Raw genomic sequence first — 18,005 nt, 5'->3', positions numbered from 1 at the left:
TGGCCGGAATGCTGCGTCTCCCTGGTGTTGTCTCGGATCAAGTACTTGTCATTAGTACTTGTAAACCGCCTCGCCTCGCAGAGCAGAGACGAGACGAATCACGAGACTCGAGACGCTCGAGACTCCTGGAGACTCACCAACGCCAACGACTTAGACTTTGACTTTGAATTGGAATTGGAGGCGGAGGCGGGCTGGCTGGCCCGGGAGGCGCCGGCCAAAAAAAGACTAAGTCCAACAATCACGCACTTTGTTTTTTCTCAAAGTAAAACAAACATACAGCTGCTTAATTACTCAGACTCAAACAGACTTTATTAGACTAAGTCACACAAACATTACACATATCAAGCTAACACTTAACATGACACTGGGACACACATGGCTTAAATAAAACACAAACATTCAATTCACTTTCATTATTGTTTTATTATTATACAGCGCATATTACTCAGCTTAAGGTCCAGTCCTGCTGCTAGTCAGAGAGGATGAAGGAGAGAGAGAGAGGAGCAAACATGCAGCAAGACAAAACAGTGATTATATTGTAATGATATCTATATATCATCAGTCCATAAGTAGCAAAGATGAGCAGCAGGGGCTGATGAAGTCAATGAGCATGTATACACACATACATTTTCTAATACACACAGACACCACCTGTAAAGGCACTACACTGTACACATGTTTCAACAACAACAACAACAACAACAACAACAACAAACCTGTGGTGGTGCTGACTGCTAACATGTTGTCTACACAATCACACACATACAACTCCTCCCTAGTCACTGTTGTGTGTTCTTGGGCAAGACACTTCACCCTAGCCTGTGGCACGCCTTGCTACTCATTGTATGACACTGCTAAAGACACTAAACTATTTCCCTCTGGGATTAATACAGTATCAAAAATAAAATACATAAATACATTCTACACAGCTCTCTAAAGCTGGATCCATACTCCGCGCAACGCGTGTGTACTCCTCATACGGCCCGCCCACTAAACTATAAGGAAAGACTTTACTGAATTTTTTAACACACCACAAGGACTTGTGCCATGGCAAGACGGCATTATACAGAGAGGGGGCCTGCAACAGCGTGAGATGTCCAGCAATGAGCTGTGAAGATGCAACATTAAAAGTAACAATAGCAAAGATATACAGACATTGTTAACGAGCCTGTTATGCCCGGGTATGTAGGAGTATATAGAATGGTAATAACAGTCACCATCTGGTATGTGTGAATGGCTGTCTGGAGTTGTTGGTGACAAATCACCCTGACTTGCCTTTCTTTCTTTCTTTCTTTCTTTCTTTCATTCATTGCTCATCATGCAAAACCAGTATGGTCTTATCTAAATCTGTTGTATCAGCGCTGTTTATACACCTACCTATATACCTGGAGAGGCTCTTGCACTTCTCCACTTCATCACGCCCACAATAAATTCCGACCAATCACAGCATGGTTGCCGCACAGCCTTGAAAGACAAAGTTCGGCCCGGACCCTGTGCACAGGAGTGCGGATCGGCAGGCGGTCAGAGACAAAAAATGACGTCATTTTGTGGGCGTAACGTCTGCAGGGGGGAGAAATGTCTTTGTCTCGCGGAGTATGGATCCAGCTTAACAACACACTTCCTAACCAGCACACGCTCAAGTGACACATGCAGACAGCACAGCACAGCACACACACACACACACACACACACACACACACTCTCACCCAGACTCTACACATACACACAAGTAGCCTGGCTTCATCTGCTCGCACTGTCCTCTACGCTATGCTTTCACCTCCCCGTGTCAGCACCTCCTCCTGACCTCTGCCGTGCTCCTCCTGGCCCCTCCTCTCCTCCTCAACGGGCGTGACCTCGGATCCATCCGCTGTGCTCTCTGGACATCCCCACCGTGACGCCCCTTCTGTCACCTGAAGGCACCAAAGACACACATAGATAAAGACACATCGACAAAGACACATCGACAAAGACACGTCGACAGGACGCACGTCTTTCGCCGCATCTCTGCCACGCTCGCAAACACGCTGACCTGACCTGCACACAGGCACACCAGCTGAAACTCAAAGTGACACCATCCATCGATAATCCTGGCACAGAGGCAGGCCGCCGCTCTCTCGTCTCATACCCTCTCGCAGGTAAGACGCAAAGACGGTGGACACTGTCGGGGTGAGCTTATGGACTACAATGTCGGGTTGGGAGTCCCAACATTGGCCAGGCACTCCGGAAGATTTAACATAAGGGTTGTGGTCCAGGCCAGTAATTGCGTGCAGCTCCAATCTCTTTGTATATGGAAATACCCACTGAGCAAGATCCGCCCGCCTGAGGTGGTTTTAGCTTTTTTAGGTGCCCAATTTGTGTGCTGCCACCCCAATCCACAAACATAGACGCCATACTGTCTCCACAACACATTATGTCCCCCGCAGTTGATTACTGCACACAAATCAAAGATAAAAGAGAACTCGGAACCCTTATAGTAGTCTAACTCTATACCTCCCCGTTTCTCACACATGCATCTCCTCCTGTCCCTGGCACTCTCCTCACCCTGCGTGTGCTGGGCCCTGGATTTGACTTACCATTGGATCCTGGAAAACTAACAAAATAATTATGTACACACAAAAATAAAGTCAAAGATACACTAACTACAGACATGAAAACACAAGCTCCCAACACCCTCCAGGTAACAGGACCTCAAACCTCTGCTCCTGAAACTTTAGACCTTCCTTTCGACAGCTGACCTTACTGATGACTGTGGTTCGTCTCCTGGTGGGGTGATGCGCTTAACTTCGCCTATCACCCTTAGTTGGAGTGATGCGCTTAACTTCGCCTATCACTCTTAGTCCCACGCTGATCCTGATGATTGCTCATGTATGTGTATTCACCGTCTCATCCTCTTCAACCAAGTAGGGTAGACTACCTACTGGTCACACTCCTGGTTTCAGGGGATTATTCTGCCCCTTTTATTTTATCCTCCTCCTGCTCCTTCTAATGTCGCTCAGCGTTCTCCCTGGTTCTGTAGCTGGGGTGCACTGGCTCCAGTGATACCAGGTGTCTCCTTTGCCTTTCGGCCGCACCGCGTGGGAGGTGCGCTCCACCACCTGGTAAGGACCTGTCCACCTTGGCTCCGACCACTTTCTCGTTATCACCGTCATCTCTCCTTTCTCCTTTAATACAAATACTAGCACCAAAGCTTTAAATTCATTATATTATGGTTTATATTAATACCATACTGCATACTTCTTCAGTCTCAGCCGGCCAGCTGGTCCAGGAAACTGTCGACCTGTAAGAAGCTCATAGGGTGTACATTATATGGCGTGATTAACAGAACATCAATACAATAGACAATACTTGAACCCATATAAATTTGGTCTGTGCACAGATTTTAGCCAATTTTTGTTTTAGGTTGTAGTTTCATCCTTTCCACTTTTCCCTGTGACTGTGGGTGATACACTGCACCATACCTATGTTTTAGGCCTAAAGTCTGCTCCACCTTTTCCAGGTCTACTCTTAAAATGAGATCCATTCTGGGAATCCATGCTGTGGAATGTAATAGTTAATCAAACAGTTTATTGTCCGGTTTAAAACTCAAATACATTAATACTTGTCTCACCCTCTTTTTTCTGAAACAGAACACCATTCACAACTCCACCTGTTTCAGAAACATCAAGATATAAAGGAACTAAGTGATCTAGGAGAACCAGATCATTATGGAAGTTGAGACAATGAAAGAGACAAGAGTACAGGAGGCACAAAACCTACATCAGTAAATGATGAAGACCAGATGTTATGTGGTAGTGTGGCTAACATCTCCTGAGCCTTGTAGTGAAAGTCTCTTTCCCAGTGGCCAGGTTTTCCACAATAGAAGCAGTCACCTCCACTCAAACCGCTGTATCCACCCTTTCCATGCCCCCCTCCCCTACGGCCACCCTCTTTTCCCCTCCAGTTACCTCCTCTATGATATTGACCCCACCCACCTTGATAGTGGGGGCGGGTGACCCAAGATGGGGTTAAATACATAATACATATCAGGATTTCCCACAACTAGGGACTGTGGCTGAGGTGGGGGAGCAGGCTGAGGCTGAACCACCCTCTGTGATGCAGGGGTGTATTTCTTCATTTTCCTCTGATATGCTGCTTCCTTTCTAGCTTGAGCTAACTGCAGCCTTTTCATCTCCATGGTCTCTGTGTCTGTGTGTAGATTCATATGGTGTACAACATGTCTCTCCCAAGCAATAGAGTCACTTCCTGGTAAATCAGGGTCATTTTTCTGGGCCTGCTGAAGCAACAAGGGGAAGCCCCTCCTCTGTTACCAGTGCTGCTGGGCACCAGGTTGACTACAGTTCACTCCTGTCTGTCTGTCTGTTACTCGCCCCCTCCCATCAGGGACAGTCATGATGGGGTACATCCCAGGAAGTGGGGTCTGAGGCGAAGCAGAAGCTACAGCAGAGGCAGGTGAATAGGCAGGCGGTATCTCCGCCCCCTGAGTTCCCTCGCTCTCTACTTCCTGTTTAATGTCAGTGGTACTACCAGACTCCTTACAATCATCATCTATGCAGCACAGATATGCCTGATATAGAATCTTACGTCTCTCATCAGCCTGCACTGCCTCCTTCAACTCAACTGTCTCTAACACTAATAATCTAATAATCTCCTCCTCTCTCTCTCTAGTTTAACTCTATTCTCCACTGTTGCAATCACACTTTTTAGTGGCTTTTTATCATCTCCTTTCACTCCCTGTCCTGTCATTGCTGTACACACTGCTGCTTCCATCTTACTCATTACATCTTACTCATCTGTTCATCAATTGTCTTCCACGTAGACATGATTACCACTCACCAAATCCTTCTTGCGTACCTGCTGTATGTTAAAAATGTACCTTCTATATGTGCCTTCTTCTATCCCTCACTGTGACTCTGGCAACAGAGTCACACACCTTCACTTAAACACACTTTCACACATACATGTCACTCATTCAACTTACAACAAACACTGTACAAACTCACTTCTCTGCCAGCGCAGAATCAGTTTCAAACACAACAATTCTCCGACAGCGCGGAGTACATAAAACAACCACGACAAGACAAGACAACAAATCACCGGTTTATCTTTTCCTTAACAATACAGCGCTTTCTCAATTTACCTAGTGTTATGGCGTTCATGTTCTTTAACTTTTGCCTTTAAAACAGGGCTCCGCTTCCTTGACTCACACACGTTCCAGAAATGACAAACTGAAGCTCGGCTCAATCCATTGTTTTATTTGGCTTCAATTTGATTCCACAAAATTAAATAAAATTTACCGTGTCGATGCCCCATCCTCCACAATGTCTTTCCCCGAGCAAACAAAGGATCTGTTCCGCCCTCCTCACCTGGTGATAAAACAGCTGATCCTAATTTGACGTCACTTTGCCAATTACTAGACTTCATTTTATCGATATGGAAAACGTAAATAAAGAACATAAAGAAATGGCTCTAACACCTAGGCCTATATTTGAAACTTATTGCCAATGTTTTAAAACATTTTAAACTTATTGCCAATCAATCGTTATTTTTGCCAATCCGCTTTTGTTCTGGTTACGCCCAATCTTTACATCAAGTTTTTCACTTTTTCATTCATTTAACACACTTTGATTCTATTACTGCCAATCCATTCTTTCTTTTCAGGGGTCATCAAATTCCCTCGGGCTCTCAACCGAGCTTATCTATGCTCGCGTCCAAACATAGTGGGGGATGCCACTCCCAATGACATAACGCTCATTCACGTTATTGTATTAACCCTTTTTTTATTCTTTTTATTTTTAATTGGTTAATATCTCTCTCAGTGTCACTTTTCCTTTTTCTCTTTTACTTAGTTTGTAAGGAAGGAGTGGATAAATTCTGGTCTCAAAATTATAATTTATTAAACAATGAGGCAAATTCTGAGTCGCAGAGCTCTGGGTTGTTGCACACACAGAACCAAACAAGAACAACACAAGAACAGGACAACCAACAAGAACAAACAACCACACAGCAACAACGAACAATGCAACAACAACTGGACATGGGATTCACACATTGATATACCCCATGGGCGTTCCTGCCTGCCGGCCCACAGGGGCATCTACCGCCCCCCTGCAGACCCTGGTTCATACAGCAACTAGACCATTAGTGTTTACTGCCAAATAAGGTAAAACTTCAATTCCTCAAATCTCATAGGTTGTGAGTCCAATCTGGGGGTGACCATAAAACTGGGTACTCAGGAGAAAAACACATTCCTTTAGAATCTGGCTTTTATCAGGTCAAAGGTGCTGCTGTCCTTAGTCTAAATTTATGACCATCTCGTACCAACCGGAGCTCTCTCCAGAGAGCAGAAAAACAACTGATCTCATCTGCCACAGCCTGAACTGCAGAAAACAACGTTATATGACATACTATGAAATTACTTATTAACCTTTTGTATACATTCAGTATCCGCAAATTACTTTGATTTTCTATAAAATTTCCTAACACATAAACACTTATGAAAATCACATTATTACGCGATAAACACATATAAACATGAATACTTATATATCTGAACACACTGCATGTTAACACCATGCAGAATAAATTCTTTCACCCAACAACACCTAGAGTTACACGTAAGCAACACAGACAACACATCCACGTCAACACTAAAGCTGGATCCGTACTCCGCCAGAACACACAACTCGCTCCTCGCTGCCAGCGTCGCTCCCACAAAATGACCCCGCCCGTTGTGCAGCGCTCTCAGACACGTGGTCCAGGCAGAACTTTTTCTCAGTGCTGTGCAGCGACCGTGCTGTGATTGGTCAGAATTTATTGTGGCCGTGAACATTAGCATTAGACTGTGCTCGCAGTTTGTCAGCCTTTTATCTGTGACGTGCCCTGTGTAGGAGTCGTATGAGGAGTTCTGCACACACGCCTCTCGCGCGCTATGGTACCTCCGTGCCGGAACGGTATGGAACGGCAGTAACCGTTCGACTGTCTCGCTCACGTCGCGGCCGGCCCCCTCCCCCTTTCCCGCCAAAAGCTGTGGGGAGCAGAGACTCCTTCGCACAAGTCAGAACAATGACAAACCTACAAACCGTTACAGGCCTTACGCTGTTTGGTCGACCACAGGGGCGTACGAGCTCGCCTTCCCGACAACACGCCTCCTTCTTGAAGTTAAGCTTCCGGCGCGGCCTCGCGGTAGCAGCCAGCCAGAGAAGCTCCGCACACCGCGGGTGTATTAAGTTGTTTTTCGTAATTTATTCCTACTCTACACACTCTACTTCGTACTAAATCGAAGTATAAGCGGTCAGGCACTGCAATAATGCGTCTTTTTCGGACTTTCTTCGTGGTCTTCGTCGCTTTTGGAGCACTTTTATCATGCCGCGTCTCGGCCGTGACGGAAACACGCCAGGGCTCCATTGTTTACACCAGGGATCAGCTGATGAGTCTCCAGCACAGCGGGATGTATGGCCAGCGACACGAAATCCCCAAAGAACTAAGAAGGAAACAACGTGGAAGCAGAGGGGGCAAAAGAAGACAGCTGAGGAAAAGAAGATACAAGCCGTATCTTCCTTCTATCGTCATGGGTAATGTTAGATCACTGGGTAATAAGATGGAAGAGTTAACATCTCTCACAAAGAGCGAGTGTGTGTTTCGTGAGGCGTCTGTAATGTGCTTTACAGAGACGTGGCTGCACGCAAACATACCGGACTCTACCGTGAGTTTAGCCGGCTTGCAGTTGGTACGGGCGGACAGGAACTGCACCGAGAGCGGCAGGAAGAAAGGAGGGGGACTGGCGCTCTACGTGAACAACCGGTGGTGCAGCCCGGGACACGTTACGGTAAAGGAGCGTGTGTGCAGCCCGGACATTGAACTGCTAGCGGTGAGTCTACGTCCGTATTATTTGCCCAGAGAGTTCTCTCACGCCATTGTACTCGTTGTTTACATTGCTCCCTCGGCTGAGGCGTCGCGGGCTACTGACGTCATCGGCTCTGTGACCGCGAGGCTTCAGACCCAGCACACTAATGCCTTCATAGCGATTTCTGGCGATTTTAACCATGTTAATCTGAAATCAACTCTGCCCACTTTCAAGCAGTTTGTGGACTGTAAAACAAGAGAAAATAAAACTCTAGATTTACTGTATGCTAATGTTAAAGAGGCATACAGCTCCATAGCTCTCCCTCCCTTGGGCAGATCAGACCATAGCCTAGTCCACCTCAAACCCCAGTATATACCAGCAGTACAGCGGCAGCCGGTGACCACCAAAACTGTACGGAGGTGGACACCGGAAGCCCTGGAGACCCTGCAGGGGTGTTTTGAGGTGACTGACTGGGATGTGTTCTGTGACACCCACGGTGAGGATGTAGACACACTCACAGACTGTATCACAGAATATGTTAATTTTTGCACAGATTCTCTAATCCCCACCAGGTCAATACGCTGCTTTCCAAACAATAAACCATGGGTGACAAAGGACATCAAGGCATCACTCAACAGAAAGAAGACAGCCTTCTTGAGTGGAGACAGAGAGGAGATGAGGAGGGCCCAGGCAGAGGTGAGGGAGAAGATTGGAGAGGGCAAGGAGAGCTACAGGAGGAAGCTGGAGAGCCAACTTGCCCGGAACAACTTGAGGGAGGTATGGAGTGGTATATGGAGTGGTATGCGAACCATCACCGGCCACAATAGGATCTCCGACCAGCTGATGGATGGAGATCTGCAGGAGGCCAACCAGCTGAACCTGTTTTTCAACAGGTTTGATAGTCCACTCCCTGACCACCCTCCCCCTCCCTGTGATGCACCATTAACACCTGTCGATAACAACAATGTACCTCCTCCTCCTCCCCCTCCCCCTAACCACACTAACCAGTCTCACCTCCCCATCAATAACATCACCCTGCCCCCCTTACCCCACCTCCCATTAACAACCCCCCACCCTCCCCCATCAGATCTCTCTCTCTGCTCTTCTGTGTCCACAGTTACCATCACCACAGAAGATGTGAGGAGGGAGTTCAGTCGCCTACGACCGGGAAAAGCTGCAGGACCGGACGGACTCAGCCCCAGAGTACTCAGGGACTGCGCCACACAGCTGTGTGGGGTCTTCCAGCACATCTTCTCCCTGAGTCTGAGCCTGATGACTGTCCCTGCCCTGTGGAAGACAACATGCCTTGTTCCTGTGCCCAAGACCAAACATCCGAGCACACACAGCGACTACAGACCAGTTGCTCTGACTTCACATGTGATGAAGTCTCTGGAGAGGCTGGTCCTGAAACACCTGCGTGCTGTTGTGGAACCATCGCTGGACCCCCTGCAGTTTGCTTACCAGCCCCGTATTGGAGTGGAGGACGCCATCATCTACCTGCTGCACAGAGCACACACCTACTTGGAGGAGGCAGGTAACACTGTTAGAATCATGTTCTTTGATTTTTCCAGTGCGTTTAACACCGTGCAGCCTGCCCTTTTGAATAGGAAGCTCCTGGACATGCAGGTAGAGACCCCACTGGTCACCTGGATCACTAACTATCTTACAGGTCGACCACAATTTGTGAGGCTGAGGAACACCGTCTCGGACACGATAGTGAGCAGCACGGGGGCACCCCAGGGCACGGTACTGTCTCCATTCCTGTTCACACTCTATACATCGGACTTCAGACACTGCTCACAGTCCTGCCACCTGCAGAAGTTCTCGGATGACTCTGCCATTGTGGGCTGTACCAGCAGAGGTCGGGAGGCGGAGTATATGAGTGTGGTGGACAGCTTTGTGGAGTGGTGCGGACAGAACCGCCTGCAGCTGAATGTCACAAAGACAAGAGAGCTGGTGGTGGACTTCAGGAAGCACCAGACACTCCCTAACCCGGTCAGCATCAAGGGTACCAACGTGGACATTGTGGACAGCTACAAATACCTGGGTGTCCACATTGACCACAAACTGGACTGGTCCACAAACGCAGAGGCAATATACAGGAAGGGACAGAGTCGCCTGTATCTACTGAGGAGACTCGGGTCCTTTAACGTCTGCCAGACCATGCTGCAGATGTTTTACCACTCGGTGGTCTCCAGCGTCATCTTCTACGCTGTAGTGTGCTGGGGCAGCAGGATGAAGACGGCCGACACCAACAGACTCAACAAGCTCATTAGGAAGGCTGGCTCGGTACTGGGAGTGGAGCTGGAGTCTGTGGTGGAGGTGACGGAGAGGAGGATACTGAGGAAACTCCTCAGTATTCGTAACAACACGTCTCACCCCCTGCACGACACACTGCTGTCCTACAGGAGCACATTCAGCGGTAGACTGAGACTACCGAGGAGCAGCACAGAACGCCACAGGAGGTCCTTCCTGCCAGTGGCCATCAGACTGTATAACTCCTCCCCTTTCTGTAGGGAGACGCGCTAGATAATCATGTCAGGCATCACTGTCATTCCCTCCACTGGTCTATATTTATGTTTACTTAGCACCTTACATCTCCATATTGTATCCATGTATCATATATTGTGCTCATACTGCGTACTGTACTCTTATTTTGGATTATAGTGACACTTATACTCTTATACTCTGTACTTAACTGCATTTAATGTAACTTGATACCTCTGGCACAAGAATTTCCTTCGGGATTAATAAAGTTTTATCTTATCTTATCTTATCTTATCTTATCTTCACGCAGCAGCTCATCGCAAAAGGCACGCACTCAAAGGAGGCCTGCCCACAGCACACACACTAACAACACACAAACCTGCTGCTACTGTCGTCGTCTACGCTCCGCATGGACGCCGCTGTCTGTCTGCTATCTTACAGGACTCTCAGCTCAAAAGCCCACACCGTGACCTTTCACTATCACACGGACACATACGTACCCGACGACACAATCCGTACAGTGCAGCTACAACCGTCACACACATCGACAACACATCAAAGACATCAGCTGCAACACAACCTGGCTGCACCGCCTATGAGCGTGCTCAACAACACGTGGCAAAGCACATGCACCACACACACCAAGCTACAACCTCGTCATGTTTCAAGCTCCAGCAGCATCGCTGCGCAACTACCGCTACATGCCAGCCAAAACTGAATGCGCTTGTTATGTCGCTTTGACTCAACGCGGCTCAACTCGGCACCTGTGCGAGCCACCGCTGGTACGACACACGCTATGCCGCCAACGCCGACGACACCCAAAGTGACCCTCCTCGTTCACCGTCGATGACCTCGCCGCCTACAGGATGTTCGACACGTGCGCCCTGCTAAACAACGCTCTCCCGCGCTCTCTTGCACTCTGACGTCCCCTCTTCTGTCATCCTCTCATCCTCCGTCCTCCTCATGTTACAAATGTCAGTGACAGACACACACATATACACAGTGCATGCTTCACAATTATCAAAATGTTTACCATCCTTCTTCAATTGGACTTCAACAACACTCATCTATCAAACTGCGCTGTCATCAAACAACATCTAGGACAACCTGGGTCAAAGGGTCACGCCACCGTCTCCGATGGAGGACGTTCGAGTCCGCTGCTAATACACATCGCGTCTCGGTACGCTTCAAGCCCAGCTCCACACTGACACAAAAACTGCTCCGCACCGAGGACAACCGCAGCATTTAAACAAGTGTTGGTAACTTGGCGTCTCTCTCCCTACATTTGGCGGCTTTTCAAACCTTTTTTTTAATCTAAAGCTACTGGTGACTCTCTGGTGACGTTCGGAGACTGACGTGAAATCGTTCTGCGGTCAGCTACTGTCCTCGACAAGCGGCGGCCGTGAGCTCCTCCCCCGCCTCAAAACACTCACAGCAGGTCAGTCTCTCTGTAGCTTCACGCAGCAGGTTCAGCTGCAGGCGGAGAGGAGACCCACAGCGCTCTGCGTCCGACCGTGCGCAAAGCTGCCGCTGGTCCCTTCGTGGCTCACGGAGCGGGATGTTATAGCATATTTCAATGGCAAAAATCAAATAAAAACACAGACGTCAGTAACGTTAGCTTAGCCTAGTGTATTCCTAGAGTTCGGTGTGTGTGTTTGTCTGTGCGTGTGTCTGTGTGTGTTCGCGCATCGGGCCTCTGTGTGCAGACAGCAGCGCAGACAGAAATGACGTGCTGCAAATAAGATAAATAACATGAGCTGTTCAGTTTGTTTAATAAAGAACCAGGTGTAGACCTGTTCTATAGGAAAATCTTAAATGGCTTCTGTTATGATCTGGAGCTATATAGAAATTAAAAAGAAATGAAATGACCTGACCTGATGTAATGATGGAAACACTGAGCTGATGCTTAAATATGTTGAATGTTGGATAAACAGGCTGTAGAACCGAACCGAACCGAAAACCGTGACCTCAGAACCGTGATACGAACCGAACCGTGGATTTAGGCCCCGTTCACACTGGAGAAAGTCGTTCCGGCTACAGTAGGATTGAGCCCAGACAGCCTTTAAGCTGGATGCGTTCAGACCTATTTTCAAATCTGGCTAGCACACACTTGTGTCCGCACTCAATCCGGCGATGCGCATGCATCGTGCAGATTTTTGTTCCGTGTCGCGGCCCGTGAACCGGAAGTAGCGTGTCGCTAGCCGGATTCGCTAGCCACATTTGTGTTCGCACCTGAGCCACATTTGAGCCGATCCGGCTAGATCCGCCTCTCGTGGGTGGGTCTAGCCGGATTGAAATCAAACTGGATGCTTTACGCTCAGAAAAAAAACATCTGGATAGGCCCAAATCCCGCTCCCGGGGTATTAGTGAACCGTTCCACCCCTACTTCCTAGCAGGCTTCGCTCCCATTCGAACCCCGACGACGACCCGCCGACTAGTCCTGCGCATCTCCCTCTCGCACCTGGAGAATAAAGACTCCTACATCAGGATGCTCCGCATTCAAGACCCCTCAGACTACTCCCGGTCCTCTGTGACTGACAGGCCTCAGTCTGTCAGGATGGGAAACAGGACTTCGGCCGGTATCGTAACAAACGTTGGCACGCCGCAAGGCTGTGTCCTCGGTCCCATCCTCTACACCCTGTTCGCCCATGAGTGCGTGGCCTCCCGCACAGACAACATCATCCTGAAGTTTGCAGGCGACCGTCTTGAATCTTGAACATATGTAACATACAACAATACTAATCGTAACGCTACATCAAACTTGTGTGGTGCTTTTTAGGACACTCAAAGACAATACGCACCCTGCAGGGTTCCCCTTCACCCAACAGATCCACTATACATGTACTCACATCTGTGCACTGCCTTCTGCTTTTCTTCAGCCACCGCTGCTGCCTCCTGATGTCAGAGGTCCTCCTGAGCCCCGCCGGGCTCATCGTGTCCTCTTCTTGCCTCCTCGTGTCTCCTGCTGTTCCGCTGCTGTGACAAACGCACAAAGACGTGTGATCGGAAACCGATATGAACCGCTGTCTGAGCTGACTGTAAACACACGCTGCAGTCGATAAAAACAAGAAGCAAAGAATACAACGTGCGGCGCAAGTGGACCGCTCCCCCAGGTCAGGTTCTACATGCGGGTGCAGTTAATACCAAGAGGGGCCAATCGGAGCTGTTCCAAAAATCTGGAAGCACAAACACACATTCAGCCACCTGCTCCTCCACCCAAATTATGTGTCATGAGGAAGGAAAAGAAAGCCACAGACACCCACAATCTGTCTCAGACCACACACAGGACAAAGGTTGCAGTAGATTACATTTAGCGCTCCCGAATGTTACGTCTTTGGCAGCCAAATGATTTGGAATTCGTGGCTTTATACAAAGGCGTTTTAGGTGACGCTTGGTTGTAACCCTAACCCTAACCTGTGCGCTGTTCACCCGCACTTTTGTACCGTCGCCAACCCTGCCCACGGCTCCTGTTGACGACCTTGTAAGCGCTTTCGCTTGCAACCTTGGAGACGTGCCGCACTGGTTAAAACTCAAACCAAAATCTGCACACGCACACAGAAGACAGAGGGCGAAAAACTATGCTCCGATCCTAAAACCATCCTATTTCTCCGACAGGAGCGACAATGCTCACACATTGTTCTCTCTTATAGACACGCTGACAAACACAGGCTACGTTCAAGCTGCAGGCTAAAGTGACCCAAATCCGATTTTTTGGCACGAATGTGACCTGTATCTGAACAGCTCCGTTCTGATGGATTTCTGATGCTCTTTTTGTTACATTAGTGTAACTTCTCTTTACAATCAGCAACCGATTAGTTCGGCAGTTTCGCTTTAAAACAAACAATATGAATCGTCTGTGGAAGCTATAAAAAAACATCGGCCGATCCTCCGAGGCGCCCCTGTGCAGAGTATTGGCTGGTTGTCGCTCTCTTCCTGCCCTGCGTGCACCAGAGACTGGTTGGGAGGCGTGGCTTCGGGGTGAGCTCCGACACAAAGGGGCGTGTGTTTACTTTCCAAAACTGGCTGACTCTCGCTGAGTTTTCAAATTCGCCTACCCTACCTTTAACACAACCAACAGGCACCAAAGTTCACCACAACAACCTCTGCAAACACAGTCAGTCAAACACATAGGGCCTGGCAAAGACACTCCGCTATGAGCCGACACCTCGACACACACTCAAAGGACGAGTACTGACACGTACAAACCTCCCACACAACATAAGACACACCACAATCGACACGCACTCTGCACACCTGCTACTACTCCTATATCCATATGGACGCCTCTGTCTGCTATCTTGCAGGACTCTCACCTGACACTAGGGGTGGGCGATACGGCAAAAATGTTATGTCACGATTCTTTAATCATAAAATCACAATCTCGATTTTAATCACAATTTGTTTTTACATTGACATTGAAGTAACTCCTAAAGTTCAATGTGATTTAGAACAAATGATCAAACTTTAATGGAATCATATCTAAGGACAAACAGAGCTGCTGCTGTCACCTCTGTCCACCGTTTACTAGAGTCCTCATGGAGCCTCTTCATCAAATGCCTGCGTTATTGTTTTGGTGACGTCATCGGCTGTTGCCTCTGTCTGCATCTGATGTACACACACGGCCCTCCCACTACACACACACACGCGCCCGCCCGTTCTAGTAGATCGCCCATTCGTTCAAATCCTTCATGATCATTTATCGTCAAATCGCACACCCCTACCTGAAACCCACAATCGATCCCAAAACACAATGTTCACATACAAGCGCATACTCGACAACTCAATAAATGCACAACAGCCACAACTCACACTGCAGCTACAACTACCAAACACACATCGACAACACAACATCATTACCCAGCACCACCTAATAATAATAATAATAATAATAATAATAATAATAATAATAATAATAATAATGCATTGGTCTTATATTGCGCTTTTCTGCTCTGTTGGGCAGGCACTCAAAGCGCTTACATTGAGATGCATTATTCTTTCACACCACATTCGCACAGTGGCAGTGGTGAGCTACCAGTGGTAGCCGCAGCTCCAGGGGGAGACTGACGGAGACGTGGCTGCCAAGGTGCGCCTACGGCCTCTCCGACCACCGCCGATTCATTCGTACGCATTCATGCACCAGTGAGTGCACTGGAGGCAATGCGGGTAAAGTGCCTTGCCCGAGGACACGCAACGATGACTAGGGAGGAGCTGGGGTCGAACCGCCGACCTTCCGGTTATTGGACAACCCTGCTCTACCACTGAGCCACTGCTGCCCTAATACCTAATGCCCTTATGAGCATGCTCTAAAACACCAAATGCAGAAATCACACACCAACTACACAAATGCACTTCTTATGTTACCGGCACGTGCACGAGCCACCGCTAGTAACGCAACAAATACTATGACACCAACATCTATGACGCTCAAAGCAACCGTCCTCATTCACCAACAACCACATCAGCAGCTACACATGGTGAACACATGCCGCCTATTAAACGACACACACGACAGATCAGACTTACTCAGCAGTTCACCTTCACCTCAAACACAGCGCTCATTCCTTTAAGGTATGCTCACATTCACACCACACATGGTTTGAAAGACATGAGACTGCTGATGTCCACGTATACAGGTCTTTTGGAAGGAGGTTTCCACCATCATTTCAAAGTCGCTCGGTTTTTCCACTACAACACGTGTGTCTCTACCTGTTGGGATGAGCGCAGCAGACACATACCTATTGAAGGTTTTCATGGCTGCCAGTAAAAAAAAAGCCTGTCCTGCTGCTGACCACTGTGTTCATATTGTGAACCAAATACACTCACAGAAGGAAACTGGAGAGAAACGATGCAGAAAGTGTGTTCAGCTCTCTTCTCATACTGTATTACATGTCTCACTTCCCAAACTCTTAAAAAAATTTAACCCCCCTCGACCTCTGTTTTAGTTCCACTTGTATTGTTGTCTCTCTATGTTCCCACCGACAAAAATGACCAAAATAAAACGTTTTTAAAAAAAGAACATAAAAGTAAAATGAGTCTGTTCTGTTCTGTTGTTCTGTTAATAACACATTTAAAAAACCTCCTTCCTCATGTCCTGTCACCGTTACTGCTGTCATGCATGACGTCACGCACACTACAGACAGTAGGCACTTCTGCACATGCTCAATAAAGGCCTGCAGCCTGGAACAGTGGCTTCATGCTGGAGACACGATGCAGTTCATCTAGATCAGAGTGATTACAGTGACGACACAGTGACGACACAGCCACGGGCTCAGGCCACCTGCTCCATAAATCACTTCATCATCACACAGGAGAGCATCCGTCAGTCAGACACTCTGCGCAGGCGCAGCGTCAACATTTTTTGCACTCATTCTTTCACAACGACGAAATTTACAGCGCTATGACAGCTGCTGCATCTGTAACATCTGTATGAAAGCACGAGCCGATTCAAATCCATCACACCTCAGGAGAAGCGGTACCGACCCGACCCACTCCACGTGTTTCCACCACAATGTTTACATCCTACTGTACAGACTACTGTGGCCACGTGGTTCTGACTGACAGCTCGCAGAACACACGTCTCATCACTGCACCCCCACAAGCACAACACGCACTGTCCGACCCAAACAACCCCTTTGTGGATCCACTACTCACCGAGCCCGGCTGGAAAGCTGGTCCTCTGGACCGACCCCCGGCGCGTCTCCTGCCGTTTTCTCCACACTCTGGTTCTGTGGAGTCCAGCACGAACACAACACGCTCTGCTCCGTATCACGCCGTGGATCCGTTCCTTAGCGGGCCGTTGTTTGTGGACCCGGCGGATCCAGTTAGCCGCATAGCTGCTAATGTTAGCTCCCGGTAGCCTGCAAAGCTACAGCGTCCAGGCTAGCTTCTACAGGCGGCACCGCCAGCGTCAGCGCCGAGTCCCCCGTGGAGAAGCACATGTCTCCCACAGTGGACTGTGTCCCGCGCGGCTCCGGGTCCGTCCACAGCGCGTGTTATTGTCCGTTAGCTCCGGAGCGTCCAGCATGCGCGTGCAGCAGCGGCGCGGCGTGTGACAACAACAGTCACGTGGTCTACGGGTAGTCATTCGGACCAAACCGGCCTCCGAGCGCAGACCTGTATCATCTGGCTTCGGAACATCCGCTCACTGAGGCCTCGTCCACACGACGCGGCCGTTCGGAACCAGAACATCTGAACCCGGCTCCCTTGATATCACGGACAAACCACGACCACACGTTTCTGTGTTTACACGAGATTCTTCTGAAACGATGACGACATAGCTCCACCTCTCCCGTAACACGCATGCGCTCACTCCGACCACAACAACAATGGCGACCTACGGTGGTCCTACTTCTTCCTCGTCTTATTTTACTGCAGCTGGCGCCGCAACGTTGCGTTACTGCCCCCTGCTGGATTCGTTAGCCTACATTGTTTATACTCTGTGTTTCTCAGCGTCTTCACTGTAACTTCTCTGTCCTCCAGTCAACACTGCTGTTTGACCTTTATCTATAACAGAAGAGTTACAGTTCAGGATGAATACAGTGCAAAAACATGAATGGTCCGATTGAACGTTGTTGTAAAGAATCAGAATCAGAACCAGAAATGCTTTATTGATCCCAGGGGGAAAGTGCTTTCATTCCAGGTGCTCCGTGTATACTCAAAAAAAACAGGTTGGAAA

The 18,005-nt window shown here is 48.5% G+C and overlaps 1 long non-coding RNA gene across 1 annotated transcript; it reads right to left on the bottom strand.

Annotated features, from left to right (window-relative positions):
• Positions 1-1,486: 1,486 nt before the first annotated feature.
• On the bottom strand, positions 1,487-17,597 carry LOC114427413 (uncharacterized). Its single transcript, XR_003669458.1, has 3 exons — positions 16,982-17,597; positions 13,180-13,306; positions 1,487-1,910 (listed from the first exon to the last, which is right to left on the bottom strand). It is a non-coding gene; the product is annotated as an uncharacterized LOC114427413 (long non-coding RNA).
• Positions 17,598-18,005: the final 408 nt, after the last annotated feature.

Source organism: Parambassis ranga, chromosome 22, assembly GCF_900634625.1.
Source record: "Parambassis ranga chromosome 22, fParRan2.1, whole genome shotgun sequence".
NCBI lineage: Eukaryota > Metazoa > Chordata > Actinopteri > Ambassidae > Parambassis > Parambassis ranga.
This window is presented reverse-complemented; position numbering and strand designations above follow the sequence as displayed.